The 15,000-nt window shown below is 54.7% G+C and overlaps 3 non-coding genes across 3 annotated transcripts; 1 reads left to right on the top strand and 2 right to left on the bottom strand.

The window, feature by feature from the left end:
• Nucleotides 1–1,094: 1,094 nt before the first annotated feature.
• On the bottom strand, nt 1,095–1,247 carry LOC140215129 (5.8S ribosomal RNA). The gene has a single exon (XR_011892048.1). It is a non-coding gene; the product is annotated as a 5.8S ribosomal RNA (ribosomal RNA).
• Nucleotides 1,248–2,821: 1,574 nt separating this feature from the next.
• LOC140215131 (small subunit ribosomal RNA) lies at nt 2,822–4,636 on the bottom strand. Its single transcript, XR_011892050.1, has one exon. It is a non-coding gene; the product is annotated as a small subunit ribosomal RNA (ribosomal RNA).
• Nucleotides 4,637–10,287: 5,651 nt separating this feature from the next.
• On the top strand, nt 10,288–10,479 carry LOC140215130 (U2 spliceosomal RNA). The gene has a single exon (XR_011892049.1). It is a non-coding gene; the product is annotated as a U2 spliceosomal RNA (small nuclear RNA).
• The last annotated feature ends 4,521 nt before the right edge of the window (nt 10,480–15,000 follow it).

Here is a 15,000-nt window from a genome sequence, read left to right as displayed (position 1 = left end):
GCCACGTCCTTACGGACAAGGCTGGCAGGCGGCACAACGCCTGCGCGCGTGCGTCATACGAGCGGTATGCCGAAAAGGACTCGACACGTTCGAAAACCCAGCGCCAACCGAGTGCGACGCCCTACCACGTCCTTCGCCCAACACGGAGCTACTTATAGACGAGGCTGGCAGGCGGTGAACCGCCTGCGCGCGTGCGGCGCACGAGCAGTTGCGTGGTAAGCGACCGTGTCTGAAGCCCAAACACCACCGAGGCAAAGATCGCCTTAGCAGCGCGCCGCTTCAGCGGGCACCGCAGGGGCGACTAAAACCTGGCGGGAGGCATCGTCTCGTGTAGCGTCGCCCCTGCCCCAACTGGAGTGGCCCAGTCTTTAGGGGACAGAGACTGCGAAGCACTTGGACCGACGGCGGACTACGACGGAACGCTTCAGCTCGGCCAACGGGGCACCCACGCTCTCGAAGGAGACATTTTCCGTTTCGCGGCAATTCTCCGCCGTGCCGTGACTCTTCTCGCTCGCAGACTGCGCTGTCGCGTCGAACCGCTTTCGGGGGCCACCCTTCTCCTCCCCGCTCCTCGCAAGAATCTGCCGATTCCCATTCCTGCGACGAAGCCCGGAAGGGCGCCCACACAACTGCGGTGACGTGAACGAGCGACCAGCTCTGGAGCTCGACGTACTTCGAAGGCAAACAGCGCAAATTGCGATCGCGCTGGCTTTGCGCACGGCGCGGGAATCGGCCGGCGTTTCATTCCCACGTTTTCCGTGCACGCAAGCGTGCGCTTCCGACTCTCTCGCAAACGTGCGCGCTACATGGCAACAGACGTTCGCGCCTCGTGCTTGGACCGCTCTTTCCCTGCAGGTATCCGACTCCATCCTGCGGCGGTCTTGCTAGAGGCGCGCACTCGTCACGCTGCAGTAGTAATGCCTCGTTTCCGTCTTTTCGAAGAATTGGCACAACGGTTTGCCACCGTCTCCCTCTCGTGAGGCCGCTGGCGCGTGGCTTTAGCGCTCAACGTACTGTCCATGATGCCGACGCGGTCAAAACGAGTCGACGGACGCACGTTCCCTGTGCGCCGAAGTCTCTCTTGATATGTGATCCGACCCTCAGACAGACGAAGCCAAGGGAAGACCCAAGGCCGCAATGTGCGTTCAAAGAATCAGTGCTCAGTGTGTCCTGCAATTCACACCAAGTCTCGCAGCTGGCTGCGTTCTTCATCGACCCGAGAACCGAGTGATCCACCGCTTAGAGTCGTGAAAAATAGTTTGTTCAATTCAGTACAGTACAACCAGGGTTTTAGGCACGTGGCGTCTCCCTGTGTGTGGTTTCGAAGAGCGCCTTTCGGCGTGCGCTCCTCCAGTCTCGCTCTTTCGGCGGCCGCGTCTCAGCAGCTGAAAGCCTAATGGCACTCCACTCCTGCTACTCGCGCGTGTGTTTTGCGCCCACGCCTTCCTCGCTTGCCCTCGAGGTAGCTTATGCCGTTTGCGCGCACTCGAAGCCGGTTTTACCTGCCATCCAACCACCGGACCCGTGTGTCTCGTGTGCACGTTCACATCGCTCCACTAAAAATTGCAAAGAGCGACAGAGCCATGATTAGGGCTAAGCCGCTGTGGAGTCTTTAACGGCTACACGGCCACGGGCAGGGCTTCACCCCCATCGACGTGCTTCGCTTCAGTCAGCAGTAGGTTCATAGAAGGGCCTCAAACACACACACACTTTCGCATCGGCAGATCGCCGCAGCATAACCGCTGTTGATCCAACAGCCTACTTGAGACGAAAGACAAGAGCCCGGCGCGCGTACTCGCGCAGCTCTCCAAAACCACTCGGCCAGTGCCAGGGACGGCTCCCTGCGCCGGCGCCACAACAAGTCTACTTGAGGCGGAAGACGAAGCCAGCAAGGGCCTGGCCGCAAGTGCGTTCGAATCCGGGACTACAGTCCCTCGTCTGTCCGTACTTCCTCTTTCGACGTGCGGCGCCTTCCCAAAGCGCACAAGTCCGCTAACCGCAGAACGCTTCCGACGTAGCAAAGCCGCGTTTCCTTCGGTACTTCGCAGCAACGCCGCCTTTCCCTCGGCGGCGGGCGAATAGCCTGCAGACGTCGTCGCATTAAACCGCGATCTCGACACCTCGCGCGTCACGAGCAGGAGCCGACCGGCAGCCTCCGGCCCTTTCGGACTCGGTGGCATTTGCCGCGGAGGACGGGAGAGCACTTTAGGCCACGGTTCCTTCCGTACTTGGCAGCCGCACCCTCATACCGACAGTTCCATGACCGACCGAGCGCCACACCGTTCCTTTAGTACTTGGGCGGCAACAAAGTCGGGTCGTTACTCCATACTCGCCGCAGGAAGCGACCGGCAGCCGCCAGACTTTTCAGACTCGGCAGCGTTTGCCGCGGAGGACGGGAGAGCGCTCGCACCACGGTTCCGTGTGTGTACTAAGCGGCAGCGGCATTAGCTCTCGACCGTCAGTTCCTTGACCGACCGCACGCTTCGCCGTTCCCCTCGTACTGGGCAAAGCAGCAGGTCGGGTCGTCTTACTCCCATTCCGCGCAAGAGCGCCAAAGCGGACAGAAAGCCCACCCAGTGTGCGTTACGCCGTTTCTACCCGCGGGCGCGGCCAAGCCAACCGTCCAAGGTTGCAGCCGGCGTCCACTGGGCGCAACAAATTTGGCACGGGGCGCCCCTCAAAATTCAGGCAGTCCCCGGCATGTTCGGGTATAGCCGTCCCCGCGTCCAAGCGGGGCCAGCGGCGGAAAGCGTCGGGCGCAGCGAGCTGCTTCACCCACACGGGGTAGAAACAATGGCGCTCGCCACCCTTCACAATCCGGTAATGATCCTTCCGCAGGTTCACCTACGGAAACCTTGTTACGACTTTTACTTCCTCTAAATGATCAAGTTTGGTCATCTTTCCAACAGACCGGCGCAACCGAAAGGCCGCGCCGGACATCGGTCCGAAGACCTCACTAAATCATTCAATCGGTAGTAGCGACGGGCGGTGTGTACAAAGGGCAGGGACGTAATCAACGCGAGCTTATGACTCGCGCTTACTGGGAATTCCTCGTTCAAGGGGAACAATTGCAAGCCCCTATCCCAATCACGAAAGAAGTTCCACGGGTTACCCAGTCTTTTCAGACAGGGATAAAGACACGCTGCTTCCTTCAGTGTAGCGCGCGTGCGGCCCCGGACATCTAAGGGCATCACAGACCTGTTATTGCTCTGTTTCGTGCGGCTAGGAGCCGCTTGTCCCTCTAAGAAGGTTGTAAGGTGCTGGGAACCCCGCACCTATTTAATAGGCTAGAGTCTCGTTCGTTATCGGAATTAACCAGACAAATCGCTCCACCAACTAAGAACGGCCATGCACCACCATCCACCGAATCAAGAAAGAGCTCTCAATCTGTCAATCCTCCCAGTGTCCGGGCCGGGTAAGTTTTCCCGTGTTGAGTCAAATTAAGCCGCAGGCTCCACTCCTGGTGGTGCCCTTCCGTCAATTCCTTTAAGTTTCAGCTTTGCAACCATACTTCCCCCGGAACCCAAACACTTTGGTTTCCCGGAAGCTGCCCGCCGAGTCATTTGAGTAACTCAGGCGGATCGCTGGTTGGCATCGTTTATGGTCAGAACTAGGGCGGTATCTGATCGCCTTCGAACCTCTGACTTTCGTTCTTGATCAAAGAAAACATTCTTGGCAAATGCTTTCGCAGTAGTTCGTCTTGCGACGGTCCAAGAATTTCACCTCTAGCGCCGCAATACGAATGCCCCCGTCTGTCCCTCTTAATCATTACCTCGTATTCCAAAAACCAACAGAACAGAAACGAGGTCTTGTTCTATTATTCCATGCAAGTTTATTCAGGCGACTCGCCTGCGTTGAGCACTCTAATTTTTTCAAAGTAAAAGCACCGGCCTTCTCGAGGCACACAATGAAGTGCACCAAGAAAGGACCGGCATGATGTTCAGTCCGAGCCGTCGCATCGGGTAGATGCACTACTCGTCTGGAACTGAGATCCAACTACGAGCTTTTTAACCGCAGCAGCTTTAGTATACGCTATTGGAGCTGGAATTACCGCGGCTGCTGGCACCAGACTTGCCCTCCAATTGATCCTCGTTAAAGGATTTAGAGTGTACTCATTTCAATTACGGGGCCTCAAAAGAGTCCCGTATTGTTATTTTTCGTCACTACCTCCCCGTGCCGGGAGTGGGTAATTTGCGCGCCTGCTGCCTTCCTTGGATGTGGTAGCCGTTTCTCAGGCTCCCTCTCCGGAATCGAACCCTGATTCTCCGTTACCCGTAACAACCATGGTAAGCAAGTAACCTACCATCGAAAGTTGATAAGGCAGACACTTGAAAGAAACGTCGCCGGCTCGTGGCCATGCGATCAGCACAAAGTTATCCAGAGTCACCACACAATACGGGCCGAAACCCGATCGATCTTGGTCTAATAAAAGCACCCGTCGCCCAAAGGGCTTCAGGCTCACTGCATGTATTAGCTCTAGAATTGCCACAGTTATCCAAGTAGGAAGAAACGATCTAAGGAACCATAACTGATTTAATGAGCCATTCGCGGTTTCGCCTTATTTCGGCATGTACTTAGACATGCATGGCTTAATCTTTGAGACAAGCATATGATTACTGGCAGGATCAACCAGGTAATCGTTCAACTGCGCGTCCAGCCTTTCAAGCAGGCCGGACGCCGTTTTTGCGATGCCGAGGCCACCTTCAGGCGCCCCAACACGCTTCGTTCTCGCAAAGGGTAGCACTTTGCACAGTCCGAGACGACGGCGTTCGAGCTCGCAACGGCGCCCTCCCCGCAGGGCCGGGTATCGCCACGCGGCAAGAAGCACGCAACATTCTCGATAGACCGGTTGTGTCGACTCGATCGCGGCTTGCGGTTTCTCTCGAGCCCGCAGCACTGGTGGACCGACCGACACTTGCAACGTAGCCGAGACGGCAAAGCCGCTAGGCGACGGGTCACGCCCGCGCCTTCGGCGCTTTCGTATTTGATTCGTCCGAGGACGATGCGGAACACACTTCGATATCGTGGAAAAAGCGTCGTCCGACAACCAGCCCCTAACGCATCAAGCGGATGAGGCTGCAGACGTCAGCTGTGGGATCCACGGGAGCGATACCGGGGACACGCTTGACGGGCACGAAGCCCGCCGCATATCAAACACCCAGGTCGCTTTGGGGGCGACTGCTCTCTGGGACCCCCATATAATAGCAGCGATAAGTACCCAGACCTCCATGGGGCCGTACTCGTGCCACTTTCGACGAGCGTTTGGCGAAAATCGTGCCGCCTCGTAACGCCGCGAGCAAGATTGAAAGCTTACGTCGGCAGCACAATGCCGAAGTCGTGAAAGCGCAGCGCGTCCACCGAATGCGCGAACGGCAATTTCTCGCCAATGGCCAGTACGGTTTCCTGCACAATTGCCTGTCTGTCGCCCTACGGGGCCCCCGGCCGATCGATTCGAGGCACGCTAGCACGGCCCCTTCGCCATTTCCGAGCACGAGTGCGAACAGTGCGGGCGGCGTGCTCGACGCCCCGGCTGACGTCGTTTCGGACTTTGTCTCTTCGCGTGCTCGCGGCAACGCCGCGGCCAACGACGACGTCTGCGCGGTTCTTTGCCGGTTCCCGGCGTGCTACAGTGCAGCCCTCTGCAGGGTGACACCGGCTCCGTCGTGGCCGTGCGGCGGCTTGTACGCAAAAGTTGCGTCAAAGGCGTCGCGCTCGCGCCGCCCCGGCACACGCGGTTTCGGACTTTGTCTCTTCCAGCGCTCGCGTAGTCGTGGGCACGATTGTCGACGTCGCAACGGTGCGCGGACACCGCCACGAGCACGCGCAAGACGAAAATCGCACTACGGTACAATGTCGGCCGGGGCCGTACGGCCCCTTACAGTAGCAGCGATAAGTGCCCAGACCTCCATGGGGCCGTACTCGTGCGACGCGGCGGCGTACTGCGCCGAGCCGAGCGCCAATATTTGGCTTTTGCAGGGCGGATTCGAGCTCTGGCGATCGCCGCGGTACCGCCGCTCACCGATTCAAGGCACGCTAGCGCGGCCCCTTCGCCATTTCCGAGCACGCGTGCGAACAGTGCGGGCGGCGTGCTCGACGCCCCGGCTGACGTCGTTTCGGACTTTGTCTCTTCGCGTGCTCGCGGCAACGCCGCGGCCAACGACGACGTCTGCGCGGTTCTTTGCCGGTTCCCGGCGTGCTACAGTGCAGCCCTCTGCAGGGTGACACCGGCTCCGTCGTGGCCGTGCGGCGGCTTGTACGCAAAAGTTGCGTCAAAGGCGTCGCGCTCGCGCCGCCCCGGCACACGCGGTTTCGGACTTTGTCTCTTCCAGCGCTCGCGTAGTCGTGGGCACGATTGTCGACGTCGCAACGGTGCGCGGACACCGCCACGAGCACGCGCAAGACGAAAATCGCACTACGGTACAATGTCGGCCGGGGCCGTACGGCCCCTTACAGTAGCAGCGATAAGTGCCCAGACCTCCATGGGGCCGTACTCGTGCGACGCGGCGGCGTACTGCGCCGAGCCGAGCGCCAATATTTGGCTTTTGCAGGGCGGATTCGAGCTCTGGCGATCGCCGCGGTACCGCCGCTCACCGATTCAAGGCACGCTAGCGCGGCCCCTTCGCCATTTCCGAGCACGCGTGCGAACAGTGCGGGCGGCGTGCTCGACGCCCCGGCTGACGTCGTTTCGGACTTTGTCTCTTCGCGTGCTCGCGGCAACGCCGCGGCCAACGACGACGTCTGCGCGGTTCTTTGCCGGTTCCCGGCGTGCTATAGTGCAGCCCTCTGCAGGGCGACACCGGCTCCGTCGTGTCCGTGCGGCGGCTTGTACGCAAAAGTTGCGTCAAAGGCGTCGCGCTCGCGCCGCCCCGGCACACGCGGTTTCGGACTTTGTCTCTTCCAGCGCTCGCAACCATGTCGGGGCCGACGCCGACGACTGCGTGGTGTTTCAACGATTGCCGGCGTGACACAATGCAGCTGCGTGCGGGATGCCAGCGATTCCGTCGTGTCCGTGCGGCGGCTTGTACGCAAAAGTTGCGTCAAAGGCGTCGCGCTCGCGCCGCCCCGGCACACGCGGTTTCGGACTTTGTCTCTTCCAGCGCTCGCGTAGTCGTGGGCACGATTGTCGACGTCGGAACGGTGCGCGGACACCGCCACGAGCACGCGCAAGACGAAAATCGCACTACGGTACAATGTCGGCCGGGGCCGTACGGCCCCTTACAGTAGCAGCGATAAGTGCCCAGACCTCCATGGGGCCGTACTCGTGCGACGCGGCGGCGTACTGCGCCGAGCCGAGCGCCAATATTTGGCTTTTGCAGGGCGGATTCGAGCTCTGGCTATCGCCGCGGTACCGCCGCTCACCGATTCAAGGCACGCTAGCGCGGCCCCTTCGCCATTTCCGAGCACGCGTGCGAACAGTGCGGGCGGCGTGCTCGACGCCCCGGCTGACGTCGTTTCGGACTTTGTCTCTTCGCGTGCTCGCGGCAACGCCGCGGCCAACGACGACGTCTGCGCGGTTCTTTGCCGGTTCCCGGCGTGCTATAGTGCAGCCCTCTGCAGGGCGACACCGGCTCCGTCGTGTCCGTGCGGCGGCTTGTACGCAAAAGTTGCGTCAAAGGCGTCGCGCTCGCGCCGCCCCGGCACACGCGGTTTCGGACTTTGTCTCTTCCAGCGCTCGCGTAGTCGTGGGCACGATTGTCGACGTCGGAACGGTGCGCGGACTACGCCACGAGCACGCGCAAGCCGAAAATCGCACTACGGTACAATGTCGGCCGGGGCCGTACGGCCCCTTACAGTAGCAGCGATAAGTGCCCAGACCTCCATGGGGCCGTACTCGTGCGACGCGGCGGCGTACTGCGCCGAGCCGAGCGCCAATATTTGGCTTTTGCAGGGCGGATTCGAGCTCTGGCGATCGCCGCGGTACCGCCGCTCACCGATTCAAGGCACGCTAGCGCGGCCCCTTCGCCATTTCCGAGCACGCGTGCGAACAGTGCGGGCGGCGTGCTCGACGCCCCGGCTGACGTCCTTTCGGACTTTGTCTCTTCGCGTGCTCGCGGCAACGCCGCGGCCAACGACGACGTCTGCGCGGTTCTTTGCCGGTTCCCGGCGTGCTATAGTGCAGCCCTCTGCAGGGTGACACCGGCTCCGTCGTGTCCGTGCGGCGGCTTGTACGCAAAAGTTGCGTCAAAGGCGTCGCGCTCGCGCCGCCCCGGCACACGCGGTTTCGGACTTTGTCTCTTCCAGCGCTCGCAACCATGTCGGGGCCGACGCCGACGACTGCGTGGTGTTTCAACGATTGCCGGCGTGACACAATGCAGCTGCGTGCGGGATGCCAGCGATTCCGTCGTGGCGGTGCGGCGGCTTGTACGCAAAAGTTGCGTCAAAGGCGTCGCGCTCGCACCGCCCCGGCACACGTGGTTTCGGACTTTGTCTCTTCGAGCGCTCGCAGCGATGTCGAGGCGATCGCTTACGTCTGCACGGTTTGCGGTGTGCTACAATGCAGCAGTCTGCCGCACTACACCTCTTGGTTGCCGAGGCCAGCACGGCAATTTACTGAAGCGAGCGCATTGCGCCCAGGCGGCAGCGGACTTTGTTGCTTCGGGAGTGCTCTTGCTGTAAAATTTGAACGGCTGCAGCTGCGCGAAGCAAGTGTACCTATTTTCACTCTCTCTCTGTCTGCCTTTGAGGCGACTGTAATTTCACTTTAAACGCAACTGGAGGCGGGAGCAACCTGATGAGAGTAGGTGGACTTCGGTACATGTAATTTAGAAATTGCTTTCAAGCTTTGAGGACATACACCTTCGCGCCATCTGCTTTCCCCGTCTCTTTGGCACTTTATAGTATGTGCTGCATGCTCTGCATTCCAAAGAAACACGCCTGTCTCTCTCCCTCTCTCACGTTCTTCTTCTTTTTGTAGCTGCTGTTGTAGAAGATGCTATGCTCTTTAATCGCTGTAACATAGAGTGCTTGCACAAGCCAACAACTTTTGCGTGTTTTTTTTTTTTTTCTCTTCCCAAGACGTTTCTGCCATTATTCACTAACTCTCGTTCTTAGTATGCAATGGAGCGTTAGCTCGCGCCATCTACCTTTCTTTCTGTATTGCAAAGTCCGCAGGTTTTCCTAGTTCCGTACACAGATGGCGCCAATGCGTTTTGGCGCCAGGTTCGAACGACCTCGCTCTACTCGTGTTTGGCATTTGAATGTTTCAAAGGGGTTTGCGACAGGGGGTGGTTCTTGTGCAAGGCTGAGCTTTCCAGCTGCGTTTAAGCTATGCTAGCATGTGTGCGTATATATATATATATATATATATATATATATATATAAATACACAAACACACACACACACACATGCATATATACATACACACACACGGTAATGGTAAAGATGATGAGGTAGCACTTTTTTTTTTCTTTTTTTTACAATGCCTGTGTTTCAGATGGCGATCTTTCTCCCCTCTATGTTTCCGGTTGGAAGGAGTGTGCAGCGTTTTCTATATTTATTTTGTCATTCACTTCTATGTTGCTCGTCTTCGTACATGGGGCATGCTACCTAATTCTACCGGTCGATTCGACACGTTGCGATCCGTCCCGGCCTGTGCCGTATCAAAATTTTCAGTGGGCCTTGCGGTAAATAAAAAGAAATGAAGGAAATGCGCGTAGTATATTACAATTGCACACGGGCTTGAAACGAAGCCCTCAAGGAAGGTCACCTTGAGCGGTCGCATTCAGACGGAAGTAAGCATTCCCCTGGCGCGTTTTTTTTCCGCTCGCCTGTTCCGTTTTCTACGAGGTTGCCTTGGTTGGTTTCGCGTTACAAGCAAGCTTGCACTCGGGTCTCGTTTCTACGCGACAGCGTTTCGTTAACAGCGAAAGACTGAGGCGTTGCGAATTCATCCGTGAGATAGGGAGCGTTGAGTCTGTACACAGGCTGAATTTTATAATATTGCCCACGCTGTTGCTGAGGTTACCCATGTCGGCAGGGCGCCCACAAGGCAGTAGTACAATGAAGTGAAGTGAAGGACATCGCTTCTCGGCCTTTTGGCTAAGATCAAAGTGTAGATTTTTAAAGCCCATGTACGAAGATTTACGAAGCCCATCTACGAAGATTTTTAAAGCCCATGTAGGCACCTCTTAATGATCTTTTATGTTTTAGAGAAGCGTTTTGCCATGTATTTTACACCTTTACAGTTTTAGCCTTTTATCACTAACACCACTAACTAGTTTTTTTAGTCATTTGTTTGCGTTTTTAGATTATACACCTTTTATCCGTTTTTTCCTTGGTTTTGTAACATATTTTTGATGTATTTGTAACTAGCATAAATAAAAAACTCTGTTCTTATCAGCTTAATATCTGATACGGGTTCTATATGGACCCACGATATTAAACCTATTTTTGGAAGTTGGCGGAGTGCTTGAAGCCTGCTTCACCTCCGCCGCAGGTCGGCCCGGTATTGCACTACCTCCGGGATCGGCCCCGCTCACTTAGGTGAGACTTCATTCAATCAAAATGAAGAGCACAAGCTCAACGCGAGCACTGACTTGACACGCACCATTCCTATACTACACGCAACGATGCCGGTTCGCGGACCACGAGAGTAATTAAACTGCCACTCCATCTGTGTGTAGCGTCGCACTTGTTGCGTCGCAAATGGGACAGCCGCTCCAGCAAATTTCTAGTTATGGGCTTCGAGAAAAATTAATGAAAGCAAAAGAAAGAACCAGAATTCCTATTTGTCCGATGTCTCTGAATGATTGTCTCCTGTAAAGAGCCACTTGGGGGGATGGGGGGTAGGATTAGCCGTGGGGTTCGCAATCAATATGAATCCCACTCAAAGCCAACACTGGATTTTGGAGTTCACTATCGCTTGGATCCGTAAACCACCGCGCCCACGCAAGCTCGCCCTGCCGCCGAAATCCGCTGCCCAAGTGGAAGAAAGATTCCCTATGAAAGAAAAATAGAGTGCCCGATTTCTGGCAACTACTGTGCAGCCTTTGTGTACACATTTTCGCAGCAGTGGGACCGAGCGCCTCGAAAACAAACTTGTCGTATGCCCGAATGTGGCGAAATATATTCAAGGGTTAAAAGGTGCCTCATCTTTCTAACCTGTATGTTACGAAGACCTGTTGCTACCTTTTCATCATGAACATCATCATCATCATCATCCTGGCTACGCCCACTGCAGGGCAAAGGCATCTCCCATGATCCTCCAAGTACCCCGGTCAGGTGCCGATTGTCGCCATGTAGTCCCTAATCTAATCTGCCCTCCTACCTTTCTGCCACCCCCTGCTACGCTTCCCTCCTCTCGGAATTCAGTCTGTAACCCTTAATGGCCACCGGTTATCTTCCCCCCAGATTGCATGCCCTGCGCATGCCCATTTGTTTTTCCTGGTTTAAACTTTGGTGTCATTAACGAGCGTTTGTTCTCGCACACCCCAATCTGCTCTATTCCGATCCCCCCGTGACGCCACACCCATCATCCTTCTTTCCAGAGCCCGTTGCGTCGCCCTCAGTTACCCTTCGGTAATCCTCAAAGCTTTTTGTTGGGACACTCGTGGCATCTTTCTCGTTTAATGAAGTCAAATTTTTTTCAGTTTTGGGGGAAAACTCAATGAGCTAGGCGCGATTGTGTCCCTGGCGCCGCTCTCAACAAGATGGCGGCGCCCATGCTTTTTGCCTGCAGGTTCGGCCCTACGCAGAACACGCCTGCCGGGCAGTGTAGCCACGTTGAAGGGGCAAAGCGTAGTGCAGTGAAGCGCTTGCTCGGGCGAAAAACGCAAATATGAGCCAAACAGGAATTTCCATTATTGGAAATTCCAGTTCAGTTTGCGCATTGCGTTCGCCTAAGGTAAAGAACACAAATGCGAGTGCCACAGCAGTCAAGTCAAAGCTTAGGATTGCGTACCATTTTTTTTTTTTTTTTCGTGCCTTTTACTCCTGGCCTGCGTGGCCCTAGCGCGCATGCACACGAAAGTAATGAAATGGTGAAAACACGAAATAATGCGGTGCGGCTGTATCATATCTATTTTGTGCGCTTTGTTCTTTGTGGACTACAGCGGTGTGCGTCATGAGAAAGTTTCGGTGCCCTTCTTGGGTGACCAGTGAAGCTATATTTAAAACCACATTGATTTGTACGGTTATTGCTACAAACTGCGTGTGGGTGTTTTTCTTTTTCGCTGCCAACGATGGGTTATCGCAACCGCGATCGGTTCTGCTGCTACGCTAGACGCGTGCTTGCCAACGGTTGGCTCTATACGCGACCCGCGACGCGTGGTCGGCACATTCAAGCAGTCAATTGCAAACCGTTCCAAGAAAAAGGATGTACTCCACTTGCCACCTAGTTCGACGATTGTACTTTCTGACCCTCGAGGAAGCGCCGCCATCCCACGTTTTCTATAATACGATAAGATTCAGAGCGACCGCGACCACTTGTCTTTGTCAATATCTCGGAAACGCTTTCTTTTTCTTTTTTTTTTTAAATCCAGATACTCAGACGCGCCCGTGTTCACGCGCACTTGCTCTCTCCGATAAGCAGGGAAGCTCGGTTGGGGTGGTGTCGGGCCTTGCGCATGCGCTGCTGAGCTCGTCGCTTCGCCGGCCGGTCGATGCTGGCGCGGTACTGGTAATGAACTTCGACGTGCATGGTGAAACGTCACTTTGTATTGCCACTGTAGACTAGCAATGCAATGTGTTTGCGAGCGATTGGATAAATGAGAAAGCGTGCACTGTCTACAGTTTATGCCCCTCTAGAGTAGTGGAAATGTTGCTCCAAGTGTTAGGTTTGTAATTTGCGCCTACGAACATGAACTAAACAAAGAAAATGGTCTGCAGCCGCCTTCGCTTCATAAAATTCCCGTACGAAGAAATTTCCGTGCGCGAATGAGAGAGCAAAAGAGAGAAACCATGCTAAGAAGAATGGCTGCCTTTTACGTGATCTCGCGCATGAAACCAGACGATGGATTAATTTTAGCCGTTCATTTTGATTTGCCGAATGTAAACCGGAACACTTTCTCCACGCGGTCTTCAGATTTGAATGGCAATCAATCACATCCTTTCTTTTTTTTTTTTTTTCTGTTTCTTTCTATCTGGAACCGAAAGAATTCAGAACGCCATTTCAATCTTAGATTCGATTAGATATCGTGACTGGTATGCTGAAATATCACGCCTTATCTGGTGTTAACCTTCTTGATCACGGCAATAAAAAATCGCCAGTTCCCGAACTTTAATCGCGCCGAAGATGAACCGATATGCTGGATTCTTATTGTCATGATTTTATAGAAAGCGCTGGTTCTATGGCTAGCTTTGAGGAAAAGAAAAACATCGTTCAGGAATGTATAACTCTAAACAACTAAAAAAAAAATCTGCCGGCAATTGGTACTACAACGAGAGTACTGAGAATACTGGAAAAGATGAAATCCAATCATGCTGAACTGAACTGAAATTATTTCATCAAGACATGCCCCGAAAAACGTGGCCACTTTCAATGATAATTTCAAATGTGATTTCTTTCTTTTTTTTTTTCTTTTTTACGACGGATAATAATTATCTTTCCAATGGCGGATGTGAAAATTTCAGAGCACGGCATTTTCGAAATCCCAAGGCCCCGGACGCATTCTCTCTTCTTTAAGTATTTTGGTGGTGCACACGGAGGAAAATTTCGCGCACGTAATTTATAAACTAGTAGTTGATTTTCTAGAAGAACACAAAGTGCTGACAAACGGCCAACCAGGACACAATTAAATTGGTATTACGCACGGTTTCGAAGCCGCGGTAACAAAAGGGTAACAAAGGGACGTTCATTTCGTGGTGTGGATTTCACGTCTCTCACAATAAAAAAAAAATAATAATAAAAACTACTGCATAAAATAGGTTTTCCCAAACTGGATGGTTTCGATCAGCTTTTGAACAGCCCTTCCTTAAATTGAGTTGGCGTTGATTGAGCAGGTGCGGGCCTCTGCTGTTTTGGATTTTTGTAAATGGCATCAGTACTGGACAGTCCGTTCACTTGAGGATCAAAGGAGAAACCCCCCAAAAAAATATCATATCGTGGTGAGAGACGTGGCAGATGAGTACAATTATCGGCAGAAAAAAAAAAAAAGGAAAACCGCCTCGTACTCAGAAGCCGCTCCTCTCACGTGTGAAGCTTCAAACAAATTGTTTTTCTTGAGACGCTCTATAAAGTTATACACAGCTCCTTAAATGCAGCACCCGCACACAAAGCCAAACGTTCCAAGCTGGAAAGAAAGCATGAAATTCGCGGTGCCCGTTTCCTGTGAAACAACGGGCAACATTACGCCAAGTCCGCTACCACGTCAGCCGGGGCGGCCACACCCCGCCCGCGCTTAAGCCACATATGGCGACTGAAAATGCTCACCGCTCAAGCTGCGCGCGGCAAAGTCCGCAACCACGTCAGCCGGGGCGGCCACGGAGAGCGCCGAACGCCCGCGCTTAAGCCTGAAAATGCTCGGCGCTTACGCCAGGTAGCGAGAAAAAATGCTCGGCGCTTAAGCCACGCGGGGACTAAAACTGAAGCCACGGGATTGTTGCTGAAATTGTATGCATTCCGGTGGAAGTCTGTCGGCGCCGGCGCGCGGCAAAGTCCGCAACCACGTCAGCCGGGGCGGCCACGGAGAGCGCCGAACGCCCGCGCTTAAGGCTGAAAATGCTCGGCGCTTAAGCCAGGTAGCGCGATAAAAATGCTCGGCGCTTAAGCCAGGTAGCGAGTAAAAATGCTCGGCGCTTAAGCCACGCGGGGACTGCAACTGAACCCACGGGATTGTTGTTGCTGAAATTGTATGCAGTCCGGTAGAAGTCTGTCGCGCGCCTGCGCGCGGCAAAGTCCGCAACCACGTCAGCCGGGGCGGCGAAAAAAAAAAAAAAAAAAAAAAAAGCAGCCCCCCCTGTACCAGTGTGCGCGAGGCGGCAGTCAATACCGGCCTCGCTGTTACAGCCCCAGGAGGAACACACAAGGTCCTCTCTGGAGTCTGTCTGTCGTTCGATCACAC

Source organism: Dermacentor andersoni, unplaced genomic scaffold (assembly GCF_023375885.2).
Source record: "Dermacentor andersoni unplaced genomic scaffold, qqDerAnde1_hic_scaffold ctg00000839.1, whole genome shotgun sequence".
NCBI lineage: Eukaryota > Metazoa > Arthropoda > Arachnida > Ixodida > Ixodidae > Dermacentor > Dermacentor andersoni.
This window is presented reverse-complemented; position numbering and strand designations above follow the sequence as displayed.